Source organism: Molothrus ater (genome assembly GCF_012460135.2).
Source record: "Molothrus ater isolate BHLD 08-10-18 breed brown headed cowbird chromosome Z unlocalized genomic scaffold, BPBGC_Mater_1.1 matZ_random_MA35, whole genome shotgun sequence".
Classification (NCBI taxonomy): Eukaryota; Metazoa; Chordata; class Aves; order Passeriformes; family Icteridae; genus Molothrus; species Molothrus ater.
The window spans coordinates 1,313,095-1,321,405 of NW_023416471.2; the positions used below are offsets into that span (position 1 = coordinate 1,313,095).

The following is an 8,311-nucleotide window of genomic DNA, read 5'->3' on the forward strand; positions in this document are numbered from 1 at the left end:
TTTGTGGTTGGTTTTCTGTTTGTTTGTTTTGGTTTCTTGACATTTTTTGGTTTGGTTGGTCGGGTTTTTGTTTTTTTTTTTTTTTTGTTTTGGTTTGGTTTTTTGGGGGGTTTTTTTGTTTTGTTTGGTTTTGGTTTTGTTTGTTTTGTTTCTTTCTTTCTTTTTCTTGTTCCTTCCTTTCCCATTTAGTGCCCTGGTAATACATTGTTCACACAAATCATGATTACGAATGAGTTTGTCCATTGTCTTCAGCTGTTCAATAAAGGGCACACAAGAACACACTTGAATCTAAAGTACACTGATGTGTGGCTTCTACTACACTAAGTATTTGTTTTGATTCATTGACCTCACACAAGTTATATGCTGTTTCCACTCTCCTCTGAGAAATGGACTATATCAAGGATCTAGTTATAGCTTTCTGATTCTGGCTCAAATCATACACATATACTAGCAACATTTAAAAGACCACAGGTGGTATTTCAAACTCTGCCAACTTGGAGCAGCTCCCTGAGAATACTTTCTCAGTTTGTAAAAGCCCAAGAGCAGCACATGCTGCCCAAGTTTTGCAGCTCTAGCCAGAACTGAAAATGAGAATGGCACAGCATCCGACTACATCAATTCTGTAAATGTTGAGAATTTCTCTACTTTGGTAAAATACAGTAAGTAATTTTGCTTCTTTTTCCTCAGTTATGCAACACAGTAACAGGAGGACAAGGATCAGGGACAGTCCCATGTTTTTTTCTGTCTTCTAATTAGTTGTCCCACACCATACAGACAGCGAACTGCTTGTTTGTAAGACAAAAAGTAACTGCCAAAAGTAATTTTGAACAGTTGAAAAATATTTTGAAAACAGTTGAATATTTTCAGAGCAGATACCTCTGTAGCTTTTAAGATATATGATTACATACACTTTTTTCTATACAATAATGGTTTTGTACTACAAGAAGAGTAACTGATTGTTGTAACTGATTTAATTGGTAAGAATTCTTTGCTGTAAGATTTATTAAGTATATTAGACTTTTAAAAAGTGTTTGCATAATTTCATATCAAAGAAAGCATAACATATTTCTAACTTCAGTGTCCTAAAGCTATATCTTTATAAAAAAATATCTTTATTAAAAAAATTAGAATGATGTTTCAGATCATCAAAGGTAGCATTAAAAGTATTAGAAATTTCAAGACAGTAGTATGCAGTCTTCCCCTCACCTGATCTGCCAGGTGATTTTCCAAAGTATCACCGAAAAAAAACCATGCTTGCTCTTTTGAATCTTCCAGGCGGATTAAGTTTTTGGAAATTCTCCTTGGAGTGATCTCTTCCCCCCTCCTCCCATTTTATGAGGGAAATTTTTATCTGCTTTGTCTGTCTGTCTGTCTTTATTCATCTGTAGAATCTATGCACAGAAATAACTATTTATTCTCAAGTTTTAGCTGGGCCTGCGCAGGACAAGTGTGGAGTCTGGGTAAAAATGACCATCACCATATTATCACACTTGAACTTCACTCTGAAAAGATGGCAAAAGCCTTTAATTATTAGCTTCTTGCTGTTAAATCTGTTGCTAATATTTTGCTGGCATGAATTTAATTTTATACTGCATCTAAGAAATAGGTAAAATTCTGAAATACTTTTCTTTGTGCTCTGATACTATACCTCAACTGCGCAGAAAACAGATAAATCTACCTCAAAGAAAATTCAACAACCTCTGAAGTAATTTTATGTCCAAGCAACAAATTTGGCTCAGACTGATTGAAAATTTTCTGTCTTTCATGTTTTTTCAGTATGGTAAAAATGGGAGAGTGAAGTGAGCTGTTGGTCACAGTGGTCTTTTTCTAGTGGACAACTAGCCAGTGGCACTGAAGTGCTTTCCTCGCCCAGAAAGAAATCCTTTTAATTTGACACATTGACCAGAGGAAAGGTATTTGGAAAAGTCAGTAACAAGCACATTATAAAGCAAAAGAATTCTAAGTCAGACTACCTATTTTATAGTTCTTTCATCTGTTTCTAATACACTGAAAAAGAGTACGTCTTTCTTCCAAAATTTTGTTTTTTCACTATAAAATATGAAGAGAAATTAGGGCTTATTTCTGTAACCATCCAGAATGAGTCACATTTTTATAATGGAATCAATATTTGCAAAAAAGTGTGTAAATACCTGAGCAGTAAAATAGGACACTTTTCCAGTGTACCTTTTGTTGTCTTTCAGTCTGGGGAGTAGCCACATTTTTTGAAAATTTTTCTGTATGTTCACTGTGATGACAGCTAGAGGCTTCAGCTCATGATTTGCATAAAATAATGGGATTTTATATCTAGTTTCCAAATATCAGAGGTAAAATTTGTATGATTGACTATATCTATTCACTTCCTGGTTGAGTCATGATAGAAATGCATATATGCAGAAAATCATCAGTACAGTTTTGTAGTCTTGAAAAGATATTCAATCATCCAAGATACTACCATAAAAAAAGAAAAAAAAAGGCAAATGTAATCAGCCTTACATTGACAGCAACTTCAGTAGTTAAGTATACAGGGATATCACTGAAAATCAGTTCTTCCAGGACATGTGATCTACCTATTGCCTGGGTCAACCTTCCCAAGAAAAATGTAGAGCCTTACTCAAAGCAAATATTGCTCCATTCTAAAGTTAAGAAAGGATGGCTTCAATTTATGATTACAAAAAAAGGGAATAGATACATGGAATTTTCTAGCTTAATGATTTGGTTGCCTTAGACTGTCATGAAACCAAATTATAAGATTTGTGCTAAAATTATTTTTTTTTTACGTAAAGAAAATAGTAGTTAATGGCAATGTATTATTTAGAGTTTTAGTAATCCTTTGCAAATGAACTGTTACTGATGTTAGGAGACATGAGGTGATGTATAAAGCATTGGTATATGGATAAATTGCTAGCAACTCACAAACTAGCAATAACTGATTAGTTTTCACCCACAGAAAAAGTTAATTGCAGTCTGGTCCAGGGTACCTAAATAGGCATAATTATAAGGTTTATTAATGTTAAGCTAGTTCCCCAAAACAGAGATATCAACTGTGAAAATTTGTAGACGACTATGGTCAATACTGTTAAGCAAAACTCCTTCACAGACCAAAGATGTCTGAATCTCTTCTGGTTTCAAAGCTCAGGTATACAGTATTGAGAATATTATGCAAAGACTTTTTTAGGTCACAGGAGGCCATTGTGGCCCTAATGAAATCAGTGGGAGTTTTGGCACTGGAATTAAGAGGTACATGATTTTAACTTTCTTCTTTTTATCCCTTCTGTTCTGAAGGTTGGTCACATTAGAGGCACATCCACTATGTAGATTTTGCTGACACAGTTCATACGTACAAAACACAGATCTCTCCTTTTTTATATAGTTTTGGAATTTGAGGAGTTTAAGCCTAAGGAGTGAAAAGATTGAATTTCATTCATGAAGTTATGTTTGGCTGTCATCAAACAGATCCCTTCATTTCCTATTACTTCTTACATTTTATATGTACTAGATAGGTTTGTGTTGTGCTCTGAAAGCTTAGTAAAACAGAAAGTTTTCTGACTTAGTAAAACAGAAAGTAAGACTATTCTCTATAGAAAATATGGGAACAAGCATCCATGACAAGTTGCTGGTTTTTTTTTTTTTTTGGATGATTATATTGGATATGTATTCAGTCAAATGAGCTATACAAAAGCAAATCTGCATACCAGTTTCAGTCTCTACAAACTGTGAAATAGGCTTATTTTTTCCACTACACAGTAGATAAGCAAAGAGCTCTACTGCAAGAGTGAACCAATATCTGTTGTATCATAACATTCTAGGACAGTGAAAAATTATGAACTGAGGAAATACAAAATAAGAACAGTACCAGAAAATAGAGTTGAATTTCTGAACTTGTAGCACAAAATAACATGCAACATCACAGATAGTTTGTCTTAAGGTCTTGCTGTGGGAGAGAAAGGGAGAAGAGTAAAAGTAAAGTAAAGAGTAAGCTTTTTTTTTCATAGTGACAGTCTGTTTCTGATTAATAGACCTGCAATAACATACACTTTTCATTTGGCTGAATAAAATCCTTTAAGTGTTATTATTCCTGAAAATGTCTTCAATGCATAAAAGGAATTCAAATTAAAATAAGTACTAATTAGGGTTTCTCAGGTCCTGATTGTCCAGAGATAAATCAACAGAATTCAACTGTTTTTTGAACAAGGAGCAGTTGAGTAGCAAAGGTGTAAGGCAGGGTCTCAGACTGGCAGGTATACTGAGACATTTATTCAGACAAATGAGCTTGTTTTATACACTTCTTCAAAACACAGATCCTTATATGGTATCTTTCACTAAGTGACCAATCACACATTGCCATGTCAGCAACACACTTTCTTAATGTCCTTATATTCGGTGATCACACACTGTTCAGGTGTCTGGCAGCTTCCAGCAGGCTCCTCTCTGTGCAGGGCATCTCCCACATCACATCTCCTCCCCACAAGTTCCGGAGGAGAAAAGATTTTCTGTGCTGGCATGGCATTCTGCAGGTGCATCCCACAGCCTGTAAGGCAATTCTATCTTATCTCTCTCCACAGAAATGCTCACATTACATCACTGTATCAGTATTGTGCTGCAACAAGTACAAAAGTATTTTGTGGCCAAATACAAGGCTTATGAGTGACAAAGTGTTCACAGGCCACAAAAACTCTAGATCCTCACAGTAGAAACTAATCCTGCCCAACTAATCCTGCCCCCTTACTTCTTGTGTGTGCGTTGAACCTGGTTGAATGCAAGGTGGTCAATCTGGTTGATAGCAAGTTGTGCTATTATCCTCAACTGGACCTATGATGAAAATATGATGATCTCATGGATAGAGATAAGGACAGGGAAAAGTCACTCAACAACCAACTACCACTGCAGACAAAGCAGACTCAGTTCAGGGAAATGAATATCACTTATTGCCAATCAAATACCAGAGCAGGATAACAAATAAAAATACATCTTAGAACACCTTTTCCCCACCACTCCCTTCTTCCTATACTGAACTTTACATCCAGTTTTCTATATCCCCTCCCCACTAAGTGGTGCAGGCGGTACAGGAAATGGTGGCTGAGGTCAGTTCACCACATATTGTCTCTGCTGCTCCTTCCTTCTCATGTTCTCTGCCTGCTTGAGCACAGGGTCCCACCTAGATAGGACAGTCTTGCATCTACTTTTTCAAAAATTGCTCCAGCTGCAGTTTCTTCCACAAGGTGCCAGGAAAGGATAGATCCTACATAAGACCCCCCTGTGGGTCACAAGTCCTGCCAGAAAACTTCTTCCAGTGTGGGTTTCTCTCTCCACGAGGTTACAAGCCAGCAGCCTATGCCAGTGGGCTGGAGGATTATCCTTTGGTCATCCACTGTTTCCGGTGTGGGTATCTGCTTGTTATGAACCAGTTTAAACCCAAAAGAGCAAAGAAAACTAAGTCCATGTGGAGAAAATGGAAAGAACTTTGAAGGTTCAAGATATTCCCAAAAAATGAGGTTAAAAATTAAATCTTAATGCCACAAAATTCATCTTTTTTTCTTTAATAGTAAGACAGGCAAAGAGAAAAGTAGAGAAAAGTTAGAAAAAGCTAAGGTTACTTTAAAAAGCATAGGATAGATCACCACACTGTGCTACCTTTGTTGCTGCTAAGACAGTGTGGGGGTTGGAGAAGTTTTTACCCATTTTTTTCCCCCTGTTGTTTAAAGCATCTTATCTGCCTTCTCTGATCTCTGGGGCAGTTTTGCTGGGATGTGGCGGCCATCACACCAAGATGCAGGTGTGATGCCTGGTTGCTGTGGCTGAACCTCGGTCGACTTGCAGTTCTTTCACCATGGAGCAGCGGGTGGGGGTTCCATAACTCACTTGTGACTTTGGCCCAGGGGTGCAGGACTGGGGGGTTCTCTCCAAGTGGGTGGTGTTGGCTGGAAGCCTCGGGGTAGCTCACAGCAGGGAATGGTGGGGGTGGGAGTGAGGGGGGGGGGGGGGGGGGTGGATTCTGCTCCTTTCTTTCCCCTACACATTTTGCACCTGTTTTGCCTTCCTTGCTGTGGGCCTCAAGGCAGGCTAGCAGAGCCCATCTCACATGTAGTTTCCAGGTGTTCAAGAGTGATTAGGATAAGTTGATATAATGACAAAGCACTTTTTGAAGCCCTTCTCTTAATAGCAGTGTCTTAACTGCTTCACTATGGAACTCCATGGGGTACAGGGGCACAGCCACCTCACCATGGTACTCACCACAGGCTGCAGGAGAATCTTTGCAGTGGCACATGGAAAACCTCCTCCCTCTCCTTACTGGCTGACCTGGATGTCTCCAGAGTTGTTCCTCTCACATTCTCACTCCTCCCATTTTCACTTGCCTCTCCCAGGTGCTATTTCAGAGGTGCTATCAATGTAACTAGTTGGCTCAGCTTCAGCCAGTGGCATGTCCATCCTGGAGATAGTTGGAGCTGGGTCTATTGAACATGGAGGAAACTTCTGGCATCTTCTCATAGAAGATACCCCTGCAGTCCCCTCTTGCAGTACCAAAACCATGTCATGTAAACCCGATGTCCTTGACAAATGCACTCTCTTCTGGGTTATACCCATCCAGAATGTTTCTACAAAGGCCATTCTGCAAGACTTTCACCTAGGTAATGACACATTTCTACATCAGTCTTCTACTGTTCCATTTTCTCTGTCCCTTCAAGTGGATGTTTATTGTCTTCTATGTCTTCCCCTCTATATTTTCATGTTATCTAGGCCAATAGGCTCTTGTCCTTACTACAGTCAAAGCCATGTACACAATTGCAAATACAGCAGCATTACAAGTGTAAATCTGAAAAGCAATAATTCCAATGAGATACATTTTTCTAGAAGTTTAAAAAGTCAAAAGGTGATAGCTATGTTGCCATGGAAATAAAAATTCAAAATTATCAAATGCATAAATCAATACTGTTGTAGGACTGCACATTTCCTCTCCTGTCAGAAGTTGGGATTATTTTAAAAGACATTGTCCTAGATTGCAAGGCAATATGTATTCTATTTGCCATCTGTTGGAGGTGTGGCAGTTATCTTCTGTTAATTGGGCAATTTTCTTTAACTCTTCCACAAACCAATCCTCCCTCAGGGGAGATACCTTCTGTTAATGGTCCATTGAGTCTCACTGCATGACTGATAAAATTACATCATCCCCTTGGGAGATGCTCCACCCAGGGGGAGGAGCCAAGCATTCCTAACTGGATATAATCTAATATTTCAGGACACCAGGACAGCATTTTCCATTGAATTCCCAGAAAAGCAGCTGCCTTTTCCATGGGATTCCCAGAGGAAGACCAGGCCCATCTATACCACCACTAGATCTTCCAAGGAAGACTACGCCCTTCTACAGGATCACTGCTTCAATAGAACCACATCTGTCATTCCAGGAGGACTGCAGCCACCATTTCAATCAGACTGCTGCCAACACCCTGACCAACAGAGTGTCAGATTGCATTCTGACTCTGTCAGTGTTGTTTTGTATTACTGCATTATTTATTTTATTTTTATTTTCTTCCCTAATAAAGAGCTGTTATCTGCTCTCCATATCTTTGCCTGAGAGCCCCCCTAAATTTCAAAATTATAATGATTCGGAAGGAGGGGGTTTACATTTTCCATTTCCAGGGAGGCTCCTGCCTTCCTTAGCAGACACCTGTCTTTTCATACTAAGACAGACATACAGCAGTCATATACAAATTACTAGAGGCCATTAGTAATTAAATTATTGATGATAATTACTATTCTTACTAAGCATAATTTTAGAATATTAAAAATAAGGAGGGATAGAAAAGCATGCTGGAAGACGACACCTTGTTCTATACTTGTTCTGAGGACAGAAACTGCAAACATACCTTTGTCCGCATATCCAGTTGGGTAGAGAAACACCTGTTCCACTGTGTGTCAATGTGATGTAGGACCTTCTTCCCTCAGTTTTGCATGCTTCCAGCTTGCATGCTTCAGTGTTAAAACAAAGTCCCAACTTTGTGCTGAAAACGGTCAGCCAACAAAGATAAAATTCTAGTTATAGATTATCCATGTTGTCTTAAAAAGTCACTCATTTTTACACCCAAAGAACTCAACTACATTCTTGGTGACACAAAGTTGTGTTGTCTATGATGAAGGGAATCAAAACACTCAAGCATTATAGAAGGGGAGGAGGTAAGACTGCATGAGCCCAAACAAAGGTATCCCAGGTGATGGAGTTGATAGTCTGCGAAGAGTTCCATGTGAATAAAGGGCATAAGCTACAAGCTAAACCAGCTCCTCTCCATACAAGTAAAAGTCAGAGTCATGGAAGATT

At 38.6% G+C, this 8,311-nt stretch overlaps 1 long non-coding RNA gene across 1 annotated transcript; it reads left to right on the plus strand.

The window, feature by feature from the left end:
- Positions 1-588: 588 nt before the first annotated feature.
- On the plus strand, positions 589-7,557 carry LOC129047083 (uncharacterized). Its single transcript, XR_008509042.1, has 2 exons — positions 589-659; positions 7,235-7,557. It is a non-coding gene; the product is annotated as an uncharacterized LOC129047083 (long non-coding RNA).
- Positions 7,558-8,311: the final 754 nt, after the last annotated feature.